This window comes from Seriola lalandi, unplaced genomic scaffold (genome assembly GCF_002814215.2).
Source record: "Seriola lalandi dorsalis isolate HSWRI2012SDOR001 ecotype SW California unplaced genomic scaffold, Sedor1 jcf7180002054504, whole genome shotgun sequence".
Lineage (NCBI taxonomy): Eukaryota > Metazoa > Chordata > Actinopteri > Carangiformes > Carangidae > Seriola > Seriola lalandi.
In genome coordinates this window covers 836315-860291 of record NW_019525057.1, presented here as the reverse complement: position 1 = coordinate 860291, position 23977 = coordinate 836315, and the positions used below count along the sequence as shown (strand labels likewise).

Here is a 23977-nt window from a genome sequence, read left to right as displayed (position 1 = left end):
CTGGATAAAAAAGCTTGATTGTGTAACAGTCTGAAAGGCTGGCTGTCAGCCTATTTATAAGCCAATGCATCAATCTTCCCATGACGCTGCATCTCTTTAGAATATCTGAGACCTATGCGTCAGTATATATGATGGATCTATATGCATGGTCTGCTGGTAAAGCGTGTCTGCTCTGATTGATCAAGAAATCCAAATAACGTGTGCGTGTTTAAGTCATTAAACACGCATGAACAAGTGCCAGAGTTTATTAAATGTGTATTCATACTCATCACTTATTTTCAGTGGGCAGATGTTTCTGCATTCATGTATTTAGCCTAATTTTAAAGCTTGAGAGACACAAGAACGACAGAGGAGCGAAGGCACAGACGTCCGTCGCTTGTGGGTGCTGCCTAGATGAATTCAAAACCCAAACCAAACAAAGTGAGTGATTAGTGGGTCTGTTTAACCTCAGGGCAGAAGGATCGTGTTATTAGACCAGGGAGTTTACTTAGATATTTGCACTGCCGTCTGCCTTCCTACAGTCCTCTCCTGCTGCAGCACACCAGCGACACGGCCCTTCTCAGAGCTGACAGCGCTAATTAGGGAGCGAGCAAGGTTATTTGGATAAAGTGCATAAGAGGGTTTTGCCATTCGGTAACAAATCATCTGCGCCAATTGCCCAATTAACCTTTAGGTTTAATCAAACAGTGCAATTTCGAGGCGTTTCTACTTTAAAGTATTGCTATGCTTCTCTATGCATGTAGTTTTCAAAGTCTTTTTTTCTTCTTCTTCTTTAGCTTATATTTGTTTACATGTTTGCAAATTGGCACCATTAAAAGTATGCCCACTTAGCTTTTAGCAGTTCCTGTTTGCAGTGTACCCACGGATGTACGACTAATATGACTGGATTACTTTGATACTGAGGACAACTAAAAACAACAAATTTCAAAAGTTAAAAAGAGTGTCTTTATGGATGTTTGTTTTTCCAGTGGACATTAGAGATAATGATGATATCGGATATGTTTGTCCACCAGAAAGCACCGAGCAGAGTTGTCTTTCAAATGTACAGTTCCCCCTTAATACATATTGTAAAAAATTAAGGAATACTTCAGGAAACAAATAAAGATTTTGAATAATAAAGACAGCCTCAAAAATCCAGGATAGGTAAATCTTCATACTTCATAATCCTTCAGATGGAAAGATCATCTTATATAATAAGCTACCTAACATTAGATAAAGTAGTTAAAATTAGCGCCATTGTAGTTACAAAATTAAAGTTAAAAGTCTGCGTTCGCCTTAATTGACTCAGTAATAACGATCCAGTTGGAGTCACGGTTAACATGTGGTTGAAGGTTAGAGGTCCTTCAGGCAGTGTGGTCATGTGAAGTGGGAGTCAGCTGGTCAGTGTTTTCCCTCCATTAAAGATTTAATCCGTTCTGTGGTTGGCTTATTGGCCTTCTTTTCCTCCTTTCCCACCATCAGTCTGGTTGATGATGTTCATCACCAGTGGACAGCCGATCCAGCACCAGTTCAAAATCAGATTGGTGGCTGGGTAATAACCTAACACTCTGATCTTCACATCCCACTTTATTGTGTAGCAATCAAATACTGTCTTTACAACGTATTTCCAAGGTTTTCTTTCCTTCGCCTTCTCACCTCCTCGTTCTGCTTTATTTACGTAGAAGTGAATCACTGAAGGTCAAACATTTCTCCTGTCAGGGAATATATTTCCTTATCTTGTTGCTTGAGTCATCATGCATCAGCTTCGTTTAAATATTGGTTTTTATTTTTAACTTCTGAAGGCAGCCTTCGCAGGTTTTCACTGTTGCTCTTCTGTTTCTTCCAACTTTTCCTAATTCTTGGAGTTGAGATGCATATTTTGCTGTGAAGTATAATCTCTGCAGCTCTTGCTGACAGTATCTCTTTAGCCCTGTCTTCAGTTTGTTGTTGTTTAACCTCTTTAAATTCAGATCCTCTCTAAAGCCAGATCCTCAGTTTTGTGGCTGTGACTTGTGTCGACTCCAGCTCCCAATATGAACTGAAGTTTGAGTTGAAAGGCTAATCTGTTGGTAGCATCACATCAAAACGCTGAATAGTATATCATCGGACAGACTTTTCACTTCGGCTCCGCTCTGAAACTCCTCCGTGTTGTCATAGTGACTCAAAGTGAAGACAGAAAGGAAACTGTGTCACTACATTTACATATTTGTATATTATTTTTTATTTAAGTAAAGGATGTAAACACTTCTTCTACCGCTGCTAATCACATTTCCAAATGCATTCTTCTGACTTATGCAGTTGCACTGTTTATCACTGCCATGTTTATTAATTTCTTTGAATAACGCAGCATGGTTTCTGTATAGATATCATCAGAATATAATGATATTGTAATGAGTTTGAGGCTTCACTGCACTTGAAGTATGCTGCTGTTTTTTAACCAGGCTGCAACCACAGAGAAGAGAGAAGCCTCTGATGTTTCCGCCAACAACGACACATTAAGAGTTTGGATTTTTAGTTTTCCCCAATTGTTGCACCTCGTTTTTTGAGTTGAACAAAAGCATGTTCACTGTGTCAGGCTGTCACCAAGTGAAAATGAAGAACAAATAAACCGAATAGCATGAATTTGTTTGTTATACCTCTAGGGCTGATGAAATGAGATCAAAAACCTGCAGATGAGGAAGTATTTACTTGAGATTAAGGTTGTGTATGTGTATGTGTATGTGTGTGTGTGTGTGTGTGTGTGCGTGCACTCAGATAAACAAGTTCAATAAAAAAAAACTGAAAAAAACTGATGTGGAGTCAGAGATTTAAAATGCACCAGCAAATGTTCAAGCTGCAGACATTAATCTGTTATATAACTTTTTTCCCTGTGCATAAATGATAAGCAGTCTCCAATTTAGTCATTGCCCCTTGACAAAAAGCACCACCTGCATATTTATAGAAATTCATTCTATCAGCCGTTCCAATCCACGCTATTGAAAATTACAAAAAATTTTTTTTACACAGGTCATCTTCTCTTCACTGGAAATCACTTTCTCGGCCAGGCTCAGATTTTCACAAAAAAAAGGATGAAAAAGATTTGGGCTAAAAGTTCAGGGCGAGGCTTCAGAGCAAACGGAGCGAAGGTTATCTGGCTACAGAGAGGTTAACATTTGAATAAACACTCGGTGTGGATCACATAAAGGTTAACTTTGCACATTACAGCCAATCAGAGGCTCCAAAGAAATCCCTCCCCAAGGAGATAAGATGAAATTCCACTGTGCTTTGATTTAACTGTTATCTTGATGGCAACTTGCTGGACCTTTTCATAAAATGCCATTGGGTGTTTTTAATCATACATGTCTGGGCCTGAATTTTGAAAGCTTGTTAGGGGCTTTGTTAGAGACTTCAGTGGTCTCTTTTCTCCGTACCGTAAAAGATAGATGTGAAATCGCGTGATATTGTGTAATTAAATTCACAAAGGACGATTTTTTTTTTTTTAGCGGAGAGTTGCTTAAATTATAGATTCCTTTCAAAATAAGTCGGACAGCAGGGGATAGGTCTACAAAGAAGAGCACAGGAATGCAGGTTAAGCAGATATTAGTGGAAGTTATTTGCTCTTTCTGAAAATTCTGTTGGTGGCTCAAACGCAGAAGCAGGGATTTAATTTGTCATTTCTTATGTAAATTTGTCGTCCTTCTTACATAAATTTTGTGGGACGTTCCATCTGGTTTTAGGACGGCTGAAAAGGTACATTTCTACTCTACTACTCTCGATCACCATAATCCTATTGGAGGATTATGAGTAATATTTTTTTGAAGAAGTAAGAATGTGACGTGAAGCTGATAAATCCCTTTATCAAATGTTAATTTTAGGGATTGCAGATACTTTTCTTGTCCTTTTCAGAAATTTGCATGTAATGGCAGCCGGAATGAAATTCTAACATCCATGTTTGTGAGGGAATGTGGATGGTACTGCATATGCAATGAAGCACAGGGAGCCATTTCAGACCACAGGCAGTCGAGTTTGTTGTTTGCAATTTATTGCTTGATCCCATGGGGTAAAGCACGAGCATGGTGTTTACAAGTGTACTGTACAGTTTTTATGTTCACTTCTCCTTGAGCAAGCATGGATGAAGGAAAATGTGTTATGGCAAATTCAGGCTACACAACATCAGTCCCATGATGGCGTCGAGATTGAAAATAAGCATCGGGTTTGACAACTCAACCCTTGAAAATGGCAGACGCAGTGAAGTTAAGAGAAATTGGTTAAAGCGTATTCTGGCTGCATGGGCATAGCAGATAAAAAGGAATTCTTTCATTCAATATAAGTTTACACTGATTATTTTACCCAAGTAGAAAATATAAAAAAATTCAGATGTGGCTCTGCCTTTGGATAAACTATTGAAATCAATCTACAATATGTTAAAAATACATTGTTGAAACCACATGAATTGCATTTAGTGATATTCTGTTTAAACTACTTTAAGAATGGGATTAGCTATTTTTATATTGTTTTCTTCTTTTCCTCAATCATGGATAGCTAGCAAGCTTAGTTGTGTGAAATAAACTCAATTACCAGGAAATTACAAATAACAGTCTGGGAAAAAAGAATACAAATTAAGCCTAAATTTAGCTTTACCCAAAACTAGCTGTGGCTATCTCGCAAGCTAGCTCTCACTTGATTTAGTGCTCTTTCATTCGCTGGGTAGATATCAGAGTGCCGTAAATGTGACAGCTGCTTTTGGAGCACATCTAAGTTTTTTTTTATATATATATATAAAACAGAGACTCAAGTTAGGCTCCTGTCTTAACCCAATGTTTTGGTTTTGTGTGTGTGTTTTATTTTGTAGGACAGAAATAGCTCATCTTATCCCATGTGGTGTGTCATAAAAGAAGCAGCATCTGGGAAAGCTCAAGACGTCCCAAGCAAAAGACTATCATGTCAGGAATTTTTTTTACCTTCTTTAACATAGTTTGACAACTTCATGAGACATGTTTCATGATTTTCACCCACATGTGAAGAAGTTCTATGCTCAACTGTCACAGTGAAATGAAAGAGTAAAGATGTTTTTATTTCATTTCCGTGAACTTGGAGCCATTTGACTATGACAACTGAGGATGGGTCTGAATTAATTACACCTGTGGGTGCAAGATTAGCCCCCTTCACACACATTTATGTTGCTCACCCCACACACACACACACACACACTCATCACCTCTGATTGGGAAGGAGAAAGACAGAGTTCTCCTTCACCGCTGAGTGACAGTGAATGTTTCCCAGGTTTACTTCACCTGATACAAAAACCATCCCTGGCACTTTGCCTCAACAAGGCATGTCGAGAAAGTTGGGAAAGATCATTTATCACTGAGTCTGATCTCAGCATATCAGTCCCCCTTAATGCTCCTTGATCGTGAGGCCTAAGCAGAACTGTGTCCACAGATTGCAGGAGCACGGTGTGACTGAAATAGAATCATTTCTCTCATTTGCAGATAATTTTAGTTTATATTCATGAACAAAGCCTCTAGACTGCACATATTCACTGTACAAACTTAACAGTGAATTAACAACATGTTAAAACATTTGTATTTCATAAAGTATTGGTATATAACTTTTTTCACAGGTGGTGAATCATCTACTAAATCCCTCTGCAAATCATCTTGCAATCCTCTGGGAGCTACCATCCTGCAGCCCTGCTCCAGATTAATACCCAGGTGTTTCTTTGGAATTGATCATTTAACTTTTATTTTTTAGCGTTATGTTTTATCTCAGCCCAGCAGAATGGCTGCGCGCTGTCATAGAGGGCTTTGCCAGTGAATTGAAATCTTTCAGTGCAGGTGTGGAAAGCAGAGTAGTGAAGAGGCTCCTTCACTTCTGCACTCCACTGATAACTTTAACATTTGACCACGTATTGTGTCCCGCCAGCCGCTCTTATGAAAGCGCCCGACGATGCTTTCCCTTCAAACAGATTTGCATATTTGTTCCTGCAACTTTGAGTTTAAAAAAAAAAAAAAAAAAAAGGAGAGTAAACTCCTGAAAAGGAAATAGATACTGCGCAGGTTCCATTGCTGCACCGGCTTGATTAATGAGTATTTCTTATCACACATCTGTTTATTTTGTTATGTTAAGTTGTGTAAGTTGGTGGGAGCTTCAGACAAATTGAATCGCTCATGCTATGTGGGGGAAGTGAAGTGAATTCCTAACGAGATGCATTTTGCATTTTTTACCTTCGCCGCGGTCAAGTCTGAAATTGTTATTTCCTATAGTCAGCAGTTTCTTCTTTCTCAGATTCCAGTTCTAACAACGAGAGAGTTCTGACACTCAAATGGCTTTATAATGAATTAGTCAAGCTCGGAAATGAAAACTTCCGCTGTCAGCTGGATGGCAGTCAGACCTGTTCTCACTGCCGCTACCAGGAGAAAAAAAAAATGTGATTGCATGCTGATTTTGTAACTAGGTTATTGGTCACTCTTTTCTCCACACCCCCTTCTTCATACTCCTCTTCTTCTCTGCCATAAGTCTGTTAGTGTTTGCTGGATGTCAAGTTTATGAAGTGCTTTCATATTTCCCAAGAAAACTTTGAAATGATAATGATAAACACATTTCCTTCATGGGAACATGACATTTTCTCCATACTCTGACCTTGCTCTTGCTGGTTACATACACAACCAATGAACCATTACCATACAACCCCCCACCCCCCCACCACCTCCAACCTCCGTTACCAATTCCTGTCTTCACACTGCAGCCATTTTCCGGAGCGATTTCAAGGGATAATAGCACTCACAAATCATCTGCTGGGCAGTGGAGCCCATGAAATTGATGTGCCTTCATTTCAAAACAATGGAGGTGCCTTACGAGGGGGCCTCATGATGTCATAACTTTAGTGGCTGACAGGGCAGGCAGGTGTATTTTGGCCCCCAGGATTGGCAACAGGCCAATGAAAACCCCAGTCGGGACAACTTAATCAATTGCCACATCGAGGAGTGGGGGGGGCAAAGACCGTGGTGTAAGCAGCCACCAGACATGCTCAATCACATTCTTCTGCACTGGGCAAACTGACAGCCTTTACTTTGAAAACCAGGCCTCCTTATCTCCCTAGAGTCAAGTAATGCTTCACTGTCGACCTGCGGCTATCTCTCTGCAACGTCCGGTCCAAGCAAGAAATAAATAAAAATAAAAAAGAACTCAAACAAACCTTTTGGATAAAAGTTAGATATATTAAGACAGCAATTTGGTTTTACAACTCTACACAATAGCGTGTGATACCAGTAGGAGATTCTTGGGGTTTTGCTGGAGAGATTGATTAATAAATTATTCATGTGGCCAAGTAAAAGGACACTATAAATCTCCTGAGTCTCTGAACTGTAAATGAGTGGGCTGGGGCGTCAAGGAAATGCCATCCTGATTTGAAAACATAGATTAAATTAAAATGAATGTACTATATTTTTCACTGGGAAAATTTTTCACTGTGATCCATCAGACACATCAGCCTCTTTTAATTAATTCCTCCTGCACTTGTTGACATTTTTCACAGAGGGGTGCATGGGTTAAGCACACCTCCTGTATGAAAAGATTAAAAAGCCACTTACATGCTAAAAAGAATTATGGATGACTGAGGAGCATGGCTTAATTGGAAATTGATTGACTTGGCCGCGTTACACCTGGTCTCATAACATTTCACATCCCTCACGCATAGGGGAGTTTGATGCCTTTTTCAATAAGCGGCTCCACGGCAGCAGAACCTTTTTTTTCCACACTGGTGTCTCTCTGTGGATGGAAAATTGTGTGGATGAAGCCATGTTGCCTCACCAGATCCAAGCCATCACTTCAAAGAGGCAGGGTGGGGATGATCTTTGCATGACGGATGCAGCTTTCCTAGCAGTGAGTGCCGGAGAACGAGCGGCACCTCCATATCTTGAGTTTCATGTGCCGTTGCCCTGCAACTGCTACAAACAAAAAAAGAAAAAAACCAAACAAAACACACTAGTGTCAAGAGAGCAGAACAAAATCAGCTCCTCTCTCCATCCAAGATGGATGCCTGGTGTCATTTTGTGCAGGAACACTGAACAGCCTCTGCTAAATGCAAGATCGGCGATTTTTTTTTGTAATTTTTACATTTCACATTTGGTAAGTGATAACTTTTTAATGGTGCTTCAGTGCATTGGAAACATCACAATCCAAGCACAGCATGAATGCACTCTTCATAAAAAGCCTTCGTTCCGAGCTGCTCCACCAAATCTGCGGCTCACAAGCTGCGAGCTGCAACATGAGACGATTTCCCTTCTCTGTAGTTATCTAATCAAAACAATCGCTACACTTGCGACCCATGCATGAGCGCATGCATTCATCTGCAATTTGTGAGCAACAATCATTTGTGAAACAGAAGCCAGATGTTTCACCTAATTTCTCCAGCTGCTTTGCAGTTTTACCACTGAATAAAAGATGCAGGGAATTAAACATTTCTACAGCAGACGTCTTTAGTGGGATAATTACATGAAGTATCAACAGGGTGTCTTAATTTTACACTTTTCCAGTGTTTTATTTTGAAGTTTTGATAAGCATAAGAACATATATTTGTGGTTTTAAGCACCAAAAAACCATCTCAATGTGGTTTGACATTTCCTCTCTCAGGCTTCTCTCTGGAGCTCTAATAACAACAGGTCAGTGAGCCAATCAGAAGACAGGAGGCTCAGGGCCACTTTTCTGATTGGCTGACTGTTTTCTGAGTGATTGAATAAAAATAAAGTAGATTTCAGGTAAACACTCAGAAACTAAATCCTGCAAGGTTGGAGGGTGGGTCCAGGTGGACGGGGCTTGGGCCGTGACTGAGGGTGTTGACTGCTTTGTTGTGACATCACAAAGTTACTGGAGTACTGATGGCTGGCTTTAAGGCTCAGTTTCTGAATATAGGCTGTGTGCATTTCTCTGTGGACTGAGCGCTCTGATACTTTCACAGTATTAATATAGAACTAAGACCCGCTTAATAATCAGAAAAGACACGAAAGTCTCACTTAATATGGGACCTTTTTAAAATTTCAATACCCACCAAAACACCATGCTCAGAAGTTATCAAACTGCACACACCATGTCTATTTCTCAACTTTGGCAAATGGGCTGAAAGAGGCAAAAAGCTCCAAGGAGAAACCAAAATACCCTGTATGATCAATTGAAAAAAAATGAGCCCCAGATGGTGTCAACTAATCTTGGATGCATATCATTTAATTTGCAACATGCAAGCGGCGATTTGCAACATGAGGTCATTTTCCCCTTGCTCATTTAGACATTTTTGCACATTTTCACTGAGGGAAAACAAACAGCATATTTGCATGAGCATGCGAGAGCCCTGTAGGATTCACAAATGTATCTGCAATTTGCGGGAATTCATCATTTGTGAAACTAGACATTAACACTATTTGTGTTAGCAAGCAGCGCTCCAAATTACTGTTGTAAAAGGGCTCCTGGGTAGTTTTTTTTTTTTTTGCCAAATGAAAAGTTGCTCTTCTTTGCTCTTGGTCTGTGGTAAAAATTTGTCGACATGAAACCATTATTCAATGCGACTTATTGGTGATTTAAACAACTGTTTCATTAAATATTTACACTGAAAGTAGATTTTAACGAGTAAATCCTTTCCTACACCTTTTCTTCACCCAGCCTCCAACCTGCTGTCCAGACAGGTGATTTTCAGCCACCAGTAAATGATAAAGCATCAAGTCGAGTCCTGTGAGTCGTCCATAGCACAGCCAGTTAAAGGACCCTAGTGAATCCAGATTTCAATATGTCAGGTGCAGTTGGTTTAAGCCTCCATACCCAAAGTCATAAAGCTACTGAGCAATACTGGACGTGCATGTGTTTGGAGTTGCTTGTGTAAATTGGATTCTTTTATCAGAGCTATAAGCAGACGAGCCAGGCTTTATTTTTTAACATACAAGCATCCCAACGGGGCTTCACATCAGGGTTTGCCTTAGGAGAAACACTTCAAACAGATCTAATATAGTTTTCAGGTGGATTAAATGGATTACACATCACGCTACAGGAGCACGAGTGGGCACGGCAGACGGAGAGCATCCTTGTGATGGAGGGAAGGGCACGCATGGCTGCTCTACGGGCTCCAGACAGACAAGAGACTGACAGGAGAAACGTGGGGATGGCAGACCAGAGGAAACTCCTCTCCGGTCTTGCCCGTGTACGTCAGCCGGGGGTCACTGGCACAGCGATCCTCGGATGTAAATGCGGCTTAGCACAATGGCAGACGGACGGATGCGCGCAACTCTCGGCGAAACCCGAGCACATCTCTTGCCTGTCAGACTGAGACCGAGGAGGTTAAGGGAGGTCAGAGTGGCAGAGCAGGAGTAGGCAGACAGCTTGTCAATGCTGTCGACAACCAGATGGATGAGCCAATACTTAAGGGAGCCACAGTTCTACTCTCCTGTTTATTAACACGTCGCACTCCCGCACTTGGACATGCCCCAAAATGCTTATACTGGTTAGTTCTTTTGCAACGAGTACATGTGAACAGCTCATTTGAACGTCCCCCGATGAGCGAATTTGAATTTCTATTTTCTCCATAATCTGTCCGCAAAGCTTCTCAGCTCCCAGTTCTATGTCAAAGCCACGGGGTCTATATGTGCTGTTTATTGAGCTCGGTTGGCTCAAACTGGCACATTCATTTGTCACTGCTGTGTGTCTTGGAACAGAATCTGATCCCAGAGTCAACATTAACATGGCTTTTCTAGGGCAGCAGCTTCATTATTGAGCCCCAGCAGGTTGAACCAAGACCATTACTGCTCTGGAGAAAGAGCCCTAACACGGAGAGGAGAGGTGTTGGGGGGGTGGGGGGTGGTAAGATGAGAGGTGCGAGGACATAGGATAAGCAGAGTGATGAAGTGGGGGAGAGGGAGAGCGGGGAGTGTGAATGAGGGATGCTGGTGCGTGGACGGAAGGAGAAAAGAAGTGACCAAATAAATCACCAGCCAACAGATAATTGGACGAGCTGCACTCAAGGGACGGTCGCGGCACCATGAAAAGTGACACCGTGATTTGCAATTAACTCCAGGAGGAGGAATGGGGATTTAGCTCCCTTTGGATTAATTCCAGGAATGTGATACCTGACAAGATGGTCGCCATAATGAATCTGTTGGGCTGAAGGAATCATTATCATCATTTAACTTGTATGATGGCGCCTCTCTCTAGGGAGTAAATGTCTTGATCTGTGAAGCAGAAAAACATATCAAATCGGACCTGGGGGTAGACCTGGGTAACTAATGACCCAGAGCAATTAACATATATGACCACGACAGGGCCGTACGTGGAGGCCGAGGAAATTTTTATGTTTGTTCGGTGAGCAGTTTTCACAGTTTACAGCTCTCGAAAGTGAGGCACTGTCTCTCTCTCTCTCTCTCTCTGTCTCTCTCTCTGTGCATCTCTAGTATCGCAGAGAGAAAGTTAAGCGACCTCAAGGACAAGATGATTCAGCCGCGCTCTCTCGGCATCCACATTTTGCGCTCAACTTCCAGTCACTTCTGAGTCAGAGGTCGTTCAACGAGGCCGTAATTACGCCGGAGACACGCTCGCTCGCCCACGCACATAGAAGTGTAATTTAAAGATAGGATCACGGCGATACAAGGTTTGTGTTCATTTATCTACGGAGGTAAGTGTATTTCCTAATAAGGAAGTTTTTCTGAGGGCATAAAACTTTCTTGCTTCACTTGACTGAGACGAAAAACTAATGAGGGGCTTTAAAGTATTGAAGTCCTGCACTGGAATGAAATATCGAGGTCACATCACTTTTATATTGTATTAAAGTTTTTCTTTTTCTCTAATTTTAGTCTATTTCTGGCTTTAAATGCAAAACCTACAGTTGGAAACAACAGGAATTATTCATAATTGATGAGTATAATGTCAAACATTTTTAGCATTTTCTCTAAAAATTGTATTTTTTATCTTATGTGACCTTTATTTGTATCTTTATTGGACATTAATTGGATCAGATTGAAAACAGACTACCCTTTAATCACTCTGATTAGGCACCTGTAGAAACGCTCTTATAATGAATGTTGTCACTGTCTGTGCTTTTGGCAAACTGGTTGACCTTTCCAGTTCACCTGCCTTTTTAATAAAGCACTAATTACTGTATGAGTCTCATTAGGATCCGAGAACTAGCCAATAAATAGGACTCAGCGAGGCTCACAGTTTGAAGAGTATGTATGAAAAGTCAGAGACAACGCCGGCAATACAGGAAGTTATCTGCACCAGAGACCTGTTTAAAGTGACCCAGGCCATTTCCATTTATATCTTTTGTTATTTCTAATCAATTAAAAACATTTAAACATTTGTCAGTTCCCTTTAAACCATCTTCTTTTACTAACACTTTCTTAATTTATGCGTCTTGGCTAAGTAGTTTGGCAACTCAGTAAACTCTAGAAGCACTGAAGCGTTTAGTTCCTACAACTTCCTGGAATTTTTTTTTTTTTCCTCCCAGTAAATATTCGAGGCTTTTTAACGTCTGTGACTAACAAAAGTGGACAATGACAAAGTGCCACTTTCACTTAAAACATTCAGCACTTGAGTTTGAGCTTTTAGCACAAAGCAAATCAGCCTCGGTCTCATTCCAACAAAAGCAAGAAGCCGAACCAATCGACACTCCTGTCCCGTCTTCCATGCTAACAGCTTCCAATTATCAGGCAACTGGGGAATGAGACCGCTCTGATTTAGTTGCCATGTTGGGCAGTATTGATTGGACTGGAAAACTGTGTAAAATTGGAGAGAAGTGGGACGACCTTGTCTCTTGTACTCCTCTCCTGACTGACAAACAAAGCAGAGGCAGCTGTGGAGACGTAGCAACGGTCCCTGATTGCGCTTTCAGATCGTCCAGTTGAAAAGGGTTTTTTTTGAACGGCACAGTGAAATGGCAGTTAATCTGTCTTTATGTTCTGTAATATGATGTAGCGTCTTTAGCTTTGTGGCGTATTTTCCAGTTGAATATGGAGGCGGGGTATAATTTTGATCACTGAAAACTGGGTGTGTCTTGGCGAGCTAGAGTCTCTGACGCACGCCTTCGATCCATGTTATCCCTCAGCTAGCTACGATAACCTATGAGCTAACAAAGTCCGGTGCAGTTATCTTGTTGGCCCAAACCTTGTTTGATTGGATATATGTATGTACGTTTCAGCTGAACGTGAGCTGAAAGAGGTTCAACTTCTCACCTTGAGGCAGTGATGGAGAAGTGTACTCCAGGGTGTGTCGGTACGCTGTGACATCACCACACCACTAAGGACGCTGGGTGAAACAGACTTTAAACTTTCAACCAGAGGGGGCAGATGAGGAGAGACAAAAAGAGGGGTTACATACTGAATGTAGATACTCAAAAATGCTATTTGATAAACTAAGTGATACAAAGAGTCACGGGTAAGAACTTGTTTCACTCTGTCAAAGTGGTTTCATATGGTCAGACATGTCTTTTCTCTGCTTTGTCTCCTTTGTTTGTGAGAGGGCTGTCAAAAAGGGCCATCAGAGAGTGTGAACACAGGGGCGGCGGGTGCCTCACACAGTGAATCTATCCCACAGTCTGTTTGTGTTCCACTGACACAGTGTAGTCTCTGGACTCTGTCGGCAGTCCTGTTCCTGTCAAGTCAAATAACAGCATTTCAAATGGGCTCCTCGCTCTGACACAGCGAGGCGGCTCAACGGGAGGCCAGAGAGGTTCAAAAAAAAAAAAAAAAAAAACTGGTTGGGAAATCTACAGAAGTGGAGCGTGAGCCTGCTGCAGAATGTGAAACTTGTAGGGCTTCTTCTGCAAACACGTATTCACGCACACAAGCCCGAATAACCTAAGAAGTGCCCAATTTCCTTCTTGCTGGCATTTTCTTCCAAAATGTCAAATCATTCACCTGGAAACGAGTTACACCGACCTTCAGGGATCTTCTTTTCAGAATGTCAAACCAGACCATGGGTCTGTACAAAGCTTTGGATGAAGTACAATGTCCACTGGCGTCTCATGGTGAGGCCTGAGGGGAGGAAGCGAGACGTCCAGGTCTCAGACGACTCAGTCACGCTGCACTTATCAAATGTACATGTAATCTCAGGCTATGTTTTGTCTCTTTAAATAACCCGGTCATGTTTATCCTGTGGAAGTATTTCATGACCTCGTTTCCTGTGCAACTTGGAATAACTGTAAGTCTGTATACTCCAGTGATTTCCTCTGCCGTCCCCCAAGGCGCCACAAAAAACGGGACAGTTGTCTTTTCTGGGGGGGGGGGGGACAGACATCCACCAAATGCCATCAAACGAGACAGTGGTATTTACAACCATTATCTGGGCTCTGTCCCACGTTTACTTTTAAAAAGACAGTGTGGACAGAGTCCATAAATCGGAGGCGGCTGACCACATAAAAGAAAACTACAGTTTACAAGGCCTCGGGCCATTAAAAGAAACACAGGATGAACCCGATTTACACCTGAGGCAATAAACAGGGCTTCACTTGCAAAAGCACAGGAACAAACCGAGAGCTGACACAGGATCCAATAACAATAACAGACAATGATTGTCACTGGGCTTAATAATATCGGCTCAGGATGGGATGCATAGCAGCCTCCGCTCTCTCCCACAACCTCACCGCCTCAGCTCGGGGCTTCAGTTGCTCTCCAGGCGTGGAGAGGATGAGTTGTACCTTTTTTTTTTTTCTTCTTTTTTTTCTTTATTTGATCCACAATATCCAGGGTCGGGACCAGTGTTTATCTGTTGAGTGTGTACACAGTATTGAGCTTCGTGTCAAGCCATCTGTCTCAGAAGCAGCTCTAATTCAGCCTTGATTTCACACATGGCCTTTTTTTTCTCACCGGGAATGTGAAGAGGGAAGCTGTTTCATACACAGTCTGTAAACTGCCTGGACCTTTGTTTGTTTCTTTGTTTGTTTTTTTTCTCCTGTTGCATAGAAGACATTTTCTGAACCTTAGAGAAAAACTTCTTCAGCAAAATGTTTTCTTAAATGAGTGATTATCGAGACTCTGGCAGAGAGGAAAGTCGGAGTTCTTGCGCTTTTTAAAATGGCATTCCTTTCACTGGAATGGAGAGGAATTAAATACCTCGTCAATGCCCCATGGAGAGATATCTTTCATTGCGAAAATAAACGGAGGGTGAATGTGCCGTTTCATTTTTACCGGTGGCTTCGGGTTAATGAACTTGTGCTGGTCACAGGGGAGTAAATCTCTCAAATTCTTAGCAAAATGTGTCCCTGGGCTTTCCTAACACACAATAATGATTAAGCTTGTAAGTACAGATGTATCTTCTTTGAGAGTATCTCAAACCTGACTGATGAATGGGATTTCAAGCGCACAATTCAAAGGTTTGTTTAGGGACATTTGCAAAGTATGAGTCAGTGATAATCATTTGCAGCCCTGAGGCTAAGTCGGAACTTTAGCATATCTTTCACGTTTGTAAAAAGGATGTTACAAAGCATATTTTCTTCATAGCAACAGTTATACCTCCAGGTTTCAGCTAATGGAAGGCAGACCTTAAAGACCCCCTCTGATTAAAATCAAGTTTTTAACCTTGTTAACATGTCCATATGGTTTTTTATATATGACACGATATCATGAGCAATATAAGCAGTCAGCGCCATGAGTATTTCCAGCTTGGAACTGCAGGGAACCAATGACATTCTCATGAAAAACAGATTCAGACAGCCAGGGTCTCATGTCATATAACGTAAGGAACCAATCCCGTCAACTTGTGGGGACAGGGGGCGGGGCTAAATAATCCTGAAACTTTGTCAGTACAGAGAGAGAGAGTTTGCATGAGCACAACCACTAACACTCTGTCAGCCACTGCCAGTTACGAGCTAACAACAACATAAACGAACAAAAGATGCTAACTACGCTAACCGTTCTGGTACGTCTGCTAGTTGCCGATTTTGGTCGCAACAGATGCTGAAACATGTGGCTGATGTTTCCTCTAATGCTGACCATCTTGATACGCACTGCTGTTTCACCGGTCAGCTCAGAGAGCGAGAGTTTGCATTAGCAGTGATTCATTATTGGCATTAAGCACAAGGTGCCTCCATCTGGCAATCATTCCTGTTTATCAGCTTCAGGCAGGTCTGTAATTAGGACAGCAATACCTGCAGGAGTACAGTTTGACTTTTATTGCCCATTCAAATAGAAGTCAGCTACCAGCAGCTCATTGACTTGCACTTAAAAGTAGATGGATTAACGCTCGGCTACTTCTAATGCATTGCACACACTGTAGTGTAATCTGTGTGAAATCAACAAAACTAAGGTGTATTCAATAGATAGTCTTGCCATGTCAAGGTTTTGGTCATTATTGGAAAAAAAAAAAAAGCTCAGTCAGATGTTCCCCCTCTGTCTTCTTTATCTGTCTAAATGATTTTAAGTTACTTTTCTATCTGCTGTAGCTTTTGTTTCCTGGAACAAGCAAACGGTCCTGTCAAAAGAAAAAAAAAAGAGAGAGAGCAGCGTTTGACTTTGTAAGCTTGGATTTTGTCCCCTGAAATACCAAGCGCTCTTCCTGTTGGCTAATTGCTTGTTAGTGCTCCTGGCCCGCAAGAAGAAAAAGTCACAAGGGCTCCTTCAAAAAAAAAACAAAACAGCACACAAGCAGCATCTGCAGCGGCACAGTGAGACATTAAGGCGGCCTGTCATGTCGGCGCCGTTTACAAGAACTTGTGATACCAGCCGGAGCTAAAGTTGCAGCACAAAAAATTAGAAAAAGTAATCACTGTCTGGACTCATTCCTACTTTCTTTTTCCCTTTTTGCCCACATCACCAAACTCTCTTCAAACTGTTCGCCTTTCTCTTTGTGTGAATGTGTGTGCGCTATAGGTAAGAGGGGAAGCTTGATTCAACCTTTTTCTTTCTTTTTTGTCTCCTGTTTTACAATCTCTCATCATAGAGGAATTAGGACTGCTGGCAATTACAGTAACCCCTCCCTGCCAAGGTCCAATGAGAGCAGACAGGCACAATGAATGTTTTATGGAGCCGATGATAAAGGCAGAGCTAGAGTTTGAAGTAGCTGGCTGGAATTATCTGGTGCTGAGGCTTAGAGTAATTAAGAGCAGGGAATGGCCGCTCGACATTATTGCTGGATGAGCGGCAAGACTGAGGAACACCTGAGGCTTTTGGAAGCAGAGCACATTCAAAGGGATCTCCAGAGATTTTTGAGGGTTGTACTACAACTGCTGTCGCCGCTGCTGCTGTCGCAACGCAACTGCTGTTCAGATTTTCCACAGTGGCTGATATGGGTCTATTATGCTGGTGTAAAATGGAGACAAACAATGCCGGGGTGAAAGGACTATCTGATATTGTAAAGTTGTACTGTCAAGGATGATGTAAAGTGAGCGCGACTGAAGGGAAAACATTGTTTTGTTATTCATATAATAACTTAACACGTTGTTTTGAGGGCTGACTGACTGAGATGTCACTCTTCTTTGCTATTCACAAACATCTGAACAAATCCTAATTCAGTATCACCATGGCAACCTGTTTTGGTTAAAAGCAGGGGTACTTACTCCACCTGAAGAGTCATCTCCAGATTTTAGTGACATTAATCCTGCTGCAAGCCATATTCAGGTTACAGTGCAATTATTTATACAGTTATCTAATCTTGTGTTTCTGCTCTAACGGCTGATGGCACTCCTGTTGAAACAAACAGGTATATACAAGAGCTGTAATGATACAGCATTGCACAATATATCACAACACAAAAATGTGACAATATGCATCTTGAAGCTAAAACTTTGGGGCAGTATCAACTAAATCTGATGAGTTACAGCTTCCAAACAGTGCTGTTTATTTGCTTACAGGCTATAGTTCTATCCAACTAGCTATTAATACTCTGAACTATCAGATGTCTCAACAACTGCCTGAAAATGCTGACAAGCTCTTAAAAAATGTCCTACTCCAGAAATCTAAACAGTTTAAACTGGTGCCGGTACCTGGTACCTCTACCTGTAAAAGCCATAGGATCACATGACAGGCTTATGGTTTTTACAGCCAATAACTTTACTGTTTTGTTTCAGTCTTACCGCTTTCATTTTTTTTTTTCCCCAGCAGCAGTAGGCAGTCATATGCTACCTGCTACCTGCCCAGCACCAAACAGCAAACAGACAAAGCTAGCAGCTAGCTAGCAAACATAGCAGAGCATTTAGCAGCTAAAGAATCAGACATGAAGTTAAAAAAGACTAAAACAGAGCTTGTAAGAGGATGAATGCTGTACTTGCATTCATCAGGCGGCCAGAAACACAACTCTGTATGAATGCTAATGTTGCTCCACGTGTCGGGTGTGTAAGCTAAATTAGCGACTGTTTGCTAAAAAGTGTAAAGGGTGAAAATGGGTCAATATTGTGTTTACAGCTCGTTTCTGCTGCCCCCAAGTGGCCAAACAGTCTGTTAATCCAGGATTAAAATAATGTGACTCCTGTTTTGCATATTGTGACTGCCACCGCTGCCTTTACCAGGAATAATAATAACAAAATAATCTGTATTAACTTAGTTTCTGATACACAGACTGACAGTAAATCATAGCTCGACGCTGCACTAGAGTGAAACAAGTCTCTTTCATGTCGTCTGCGTGTCAAATCCCTCAAATGTGTTGGTGCATGAATCATGATTCACTTTCTGAATCACAGGAAATGTGGGTCCACACAGACTTCATACTTCAGGGAGATGCTGAACTGATTTCATAGAGTAGATTTTTATGAGCAATTACAGGGTCACTGAATCCATTTGTATGTTGATGAAATATGCTGACACAATGCTGTAAGTAGCGCTTACTCCATTGATCCCGAGTCTTTTGTTATAAATGCAATTACTCTGGTTTGTTTCGTCCAACACTCTCTGTCTGCTAGATAATGACCTTAAGGAGGAATCTCCCTCCTCTCTATCCTTTCCAATCAATGCCACTTCGTGCCGCGGTTTGGTGGCACACTCATATTGTAAAGCTCTGCAATCACTCAGCATCTGATAAGGAGCACTGCTGAAGTGAACACCAGCCATTTGTAGCTGAAGATTCAGTATCAGCACATGGAAATCTGTGCGGGAAACACGGACGTTTAAGCTTATAAAACCATATTTAGATAAATGCAAGTCAAATACATCCTCATCCAGTCTCCTTTTCACTGGCACAACCTTCATCCTCACACACACACACACACACACACTTGTACACGACATGTTCACTGTTATGTAAAAGCCCCTTCACAGAATCCCTTTTTATCTCTTCCACCAAATTTCCACACATTAGCCGAACCCATTCTTCGGTCCCTGCTCAATTAGACCTTCTCTTCAACGCCCAGCCGACACTGCATGGACTTCCTGGCTCATCCGCACGGAGGGAAGAAGAAAAACAAACATTTTAATTGCGTAAAAAAATAAATAAATAAAAAATAAATAAGTGTGTAATGATAGGAAAAGAAAGCGATTAGAGCAGGAGCTCAGTGCAAATATAGGAGCCTTCTGCGGTTGAAAGCGTGATAATTAGACATTCCTTTCTGTGTGTGCCAGCTACACAGATTCACTAATGTGCACTGTGCAGCCGCTCTACAACCGAGGAGCTTATGTCCATGGAATGAGGCACCCCACCAGCTAAATTTAACTTTAGCAACGTCGCCTCTATAACACGGTTACCACCTCTGCCAGAAACACAGCTTTAGCAAGTAGGTAGCAGCATTGGCACGAGTCTCCTCCTCTCTCTGTCCTCCATGTGAGTGTGACCAGGTAAAGAGTCATTCATTTTGGTGTGTGTGTGTGTGTGTGTGTGTGTGTGTGTGTGTGTGTGTGTGTGTGTGTGTGTGTGTGTGCGCACCTGTCCATGTCACATTTTCACCACAGGGGGCAACAAGCATCACTTTTAGATGCTTCATCTGCAAGAATTTATGATCTTGTGAAAATACTATCCACTCATTCAGATACTCTGAATTTTACTCCCATCTGCATGAACCAATATGCCAATAGGCAATATTCCTGCATAATTGCTAGCCACACAGAACATACAAATCGATGCATGCCATGATCTGCTATCACCCCCCCCCCCCCCCCCCCCCCCACTCTAGTGAACATCAAGCACACAGTATAATATCTGCATCTCTAATGTAATATCAATAGTTAGGGGAAGGAGGTGTAAAAGAAACAAAACCACGCGTCTGACCTTGGCAAACCTCAGTGGGCTGGCAGAAATAGACCCCCCCCCCCGCTGTCGAGTAACTGTTCAGTCACGGTGCATCCAAACCTCATCCATCAACATCAGGATGTCAAACAGGACGATGACGGGAAATGAGCAGCAACAAGTCGCAAGACACTTCTGGAAACTTGCACCGAAAAAAGAAAGAACAGGGCACATTATTCATATAAAAAATATGGCTATTTTTATAAAGAGCCCACTTATACCCAGCTCTCTTTAAGGTCTTGATGTTTTCTGTTGATGTAAATAAGGCATTAAAGCACTCTCACAAATGTGCCTCAGCCCTTGTAATAATACGAAGGACATTAAGCCAAAGTAAATTAAAAATACATGTTAAAAGACATGATCATTACAGTGAAATAGCGACTGTTTAAGTTGTTAGCACGTTGCCATATTAAAATAAAATGGACTGTGTTTTCAGCTGCACTTGATAATCACATTTTCTGCAATAACACAGGATTAAAATGTGATTATTCAATACAAATATGACTCCAGATCGTCTTCTGCTCGCTAAATGGAACTATTAACCGTTAGTCTGAAGTGGTTCTTCCATCTCTGGCTGTGGTTTAAGAGGTTGTGTTGATTGTGTAGGGTGATTTATGAAACCTGAAGGTTTTTTTTTTTTGTGGCCGTGCAAATTGTGTTTTCTGTGGGAACATAATAGGTTTTCAAAAATCTTTATCTACAGGCAAACAAATGGTTCTTCTGTTTCGCCTTTGGTTCAAGTGTTGGGAGCAGGTGAAGGACCCAGTCATGATGAAGTGCCCACCAAAAAAAAAAAGAAAATTTCCAAGAAAAAGCACAAAAAGTGTAAATTGTTTGTTACAGGTTATCTTTTTTGGATCAGCTGTAAGTGTTCACCTGCTCCCCTGCAGCGCTATTTCAATAAACTGAAACTTTCTAATGGATTCCAGACAGTAGCAAAATGCAAAACCCCCTCCCCCCTCCTCCTCCTCTTTTTGGCAACACACCAGATCAAATTCCAAGCTGGAGCTCTGCCTGAATGTGCAAGAACAAAAACCAGCATCGACCTACACACACCTGTGGGAACACACTGTCACAATAACAGCCACAAAAGGCGACATTAGACTCTCCTCAAAACAAAACCAATTACTGCCAGCGACTAAATCAAGGTCGAGCCACAGCTCTCATTCACACACTGCCACAACAACATATGTCAAACGACTACAAGTCTCTGCGCAGATGTTGGTGCCACAGGTGAACTCCATTTGCAGTATTTATTTAGGACCCCAGCAGCTAATAATCACAACCTATATATACTGTGTTACCATGAAGTCCTCACATACTTTTTCTTTCTCCCAGTGCAGAAATAACAGCAAGAATCTTTTTTTTTTACATATTTAGAAGCAGCGTTTGAGCCTCAGTTTTTTCGTTTTTAGTTTGACCAGAAAAACAAACCACTGAAATGATCCAAAAGTAGAACCTGCATCCAGCTATCAGTTCCCCTGCACTGATGTATCCTGCCAAGTGAAAGGAGGAACAGACATCTGCGTTTTTTTGTTTGTTTTTTGGCTCCGGTTTCCATCAGAATCTGAATAAACTGTTATAACTATAACTGTAAACCTGATTGTAAGAAAACGGGAGAAATAGCCTCCAACTGTGTCGTACAAGCTCGATAAAACAGCAGCTTTACCTCTGGATATCGACTCCTCCGGTGGATTTGTGCGCAACAAAACCACTGCACGTCATCCAAAAAGCGAGATTCGGGAGAGAGAGAAAGAGAGAGAGAGATCCACTCTGTGCGTAAAAAACATCTCAACTATAACAGCCACACCAGTCCGACACAAACCTGCCGTCTCAAGTCTGATCCGCTTCTTCCGTTGCGCTTTTACGCACGTACACGGGCTCGTGGCAGCGGAGCGACATCACCTCTCATTCTTAAAGAGGTTTGTAGAGCTCAGTGTTTAGCCTATATGATTACAACGCTTTGTTGTCGTTTCGTTGACATGAACACACAGGAATCACACTGCAGCATTGAACGTGTATATTTCTCTCTCTCTCTCTCTGTCTCTCTCTCTCTCTCACACTCTCTCTCTCTCTCTCTCTCTCTCTCTCTCTCTCTCTCTCTCTGCATTGTCTGCAACCTCCTGTGCTGAAATCGAGCGAGGTTGATCGAATTGAGGAGACAAGAGAGGAAACTGCTTCTGGGCAAATATAGACTCACACAGATCTGCGTCTCTGCCGCCAAAATGCACCATTAGACGTGAAAGAGGAGGGCTGGGGGGTGGGGGGGGGGGGTGGGGGGGGGGGGGGGGTTCAACACAGATCAGGACGTTTGATTCTGTAGTGATTTGCTTTCTGATGTTAGACACTGAGAAACTGAACCAGCTGTTATATGAGGGCACGCGTTTATCCAAAGCGCATCGGAGTGGCACGAGGGCAAAAAAATGACCAATAAACCCTTTCGCATTTATTCCGCATTTAAAAACCAAACACGGTTATTTAAACGACGGAGGGAGGGTTATCCAGCGCTTATTGCACCGGATATATGACAAGACAGCGCGCAGCCTCCTGGGTGAATGGATGTTTTCGGCTGAAAAATGAAGACAGCAATATATTCTATTTCATACTGAGAGAAAATCAGCTGCGGACGCTCAGGACAAAGTACATGAAATAAAGTTCGGTCCTCCTCCCTCTGCGTCTACGATGCGCCATATGGCACAAGCAGCTGTGGATCAAGCGTAAAACATTTCGTTGTCCTTGTGCTCATCATTCAAGGCTTCCCCCTCCGGTAGATATTGGCAGCCCCGTTTTCTACACGATATACCAAACATCTTTTTCTTTTTTTTTAAACTGCAGTCACACAGGAATTCGTTTTTTTCTTTGTGTAAAAAAAAAAAAAAAGAAAAAAAAAGTTAGATACTTTTTCCTCATATTTGCTGATTTAAAAAAAAAGAAAAAAGAAAAAGATGTTTTGGCTTTTTACGCACTGGAGGATCATAACAGGTGTGGAGCAACAATTACAGAGGGAGAGTCCCGTATCTGAGGAGTCTCAAGTTCGATCCCTGGCAGCAACCAGCACCGAGACATCTCAATGAAAAGCTGCCGTGACCGAGCGCTCTACATCTCCTGGCCAGAGAGCTCCAGGTAAAACCTGCTGCAGAAATATCGACTCTTTTTTTGTTTGTTTGTTTTATCAGAGGAAACAGCGAAAACATTTCATATGTTCATGAGATTCAGGTGTGCGCGCACTTACCTGCTTTCATGCTGTCATGCTGGTGGCGTCTCTTGGTCCGCTTCATCGCACCGTGGCTGCATGTCTGAGGACATGCTTCTGGAGACAGGCTTTGGAGACGGAGAGCGCATCGGCTGAGCGAGGGAAAAGTGGGGAGGTAGTGGAGTGGGGTGGGGGGGTGTGAGAGAGTGAGAGAGAGAGAGAGAGAGAGAGAGAGAGAGAGCAATAAGAAGTAGGCTGGCACTTCTGTTTTTGACGATAATGACAGTCGTTATTTGCCTTTTAGATTTGGGGAAACCAGCTCCAGCGTTTACCGCCACAAGTGCAGCAACACGTGATTTTAAAATAAAATAAAATAAAGATATAATCCGTCAATACACCAATTAAACCTCACACCGACAGGATCAGACATCTAGCAGCAGTCTTCAAAGAAAATCGGTTCATTTAGCTTGTTAGGATTTGGTTCAGGCGCACACTGTTTCAAATTTATTTCACGTGTTGGACTCAAGTTGGATCATTCATTTTCTTTCACTTGTTAGTAGAGAAAGTAATTATTATTATTATTTTTTTTTAATGTTTTGCCCGCGTAATTTGTGTGTTTCCATTCGGGGGGGGAGGGGGGCTGGTGAG

General features: G+C 41.9%; 1 protein-coding gene across 3 annotated transcripts in view; it reads right to left on the bottom strand.

Annotated features, from left to right (window-relative positions):
• Positions 1-23518, bottom strand: part of chrm2a (cholinergic receptor, muscarinic 2a) — a 68962-nt gene extending 45444 nt beyond the window's left edge. The window contains exon 1 of one of the 3 annotated variants that reach the window (XM_023413155.2): positions 23369-23518. The gene's annotated coding sequence lies outside the window, so the exon portion shown is untranslated. The other 2 variants (XM_087175821.1, XM_087175820.1) reach the window with 2 other exon arrangements.
• Between the last annotated feature and the right edge of the window lie 459 nt (positions 23519-23977).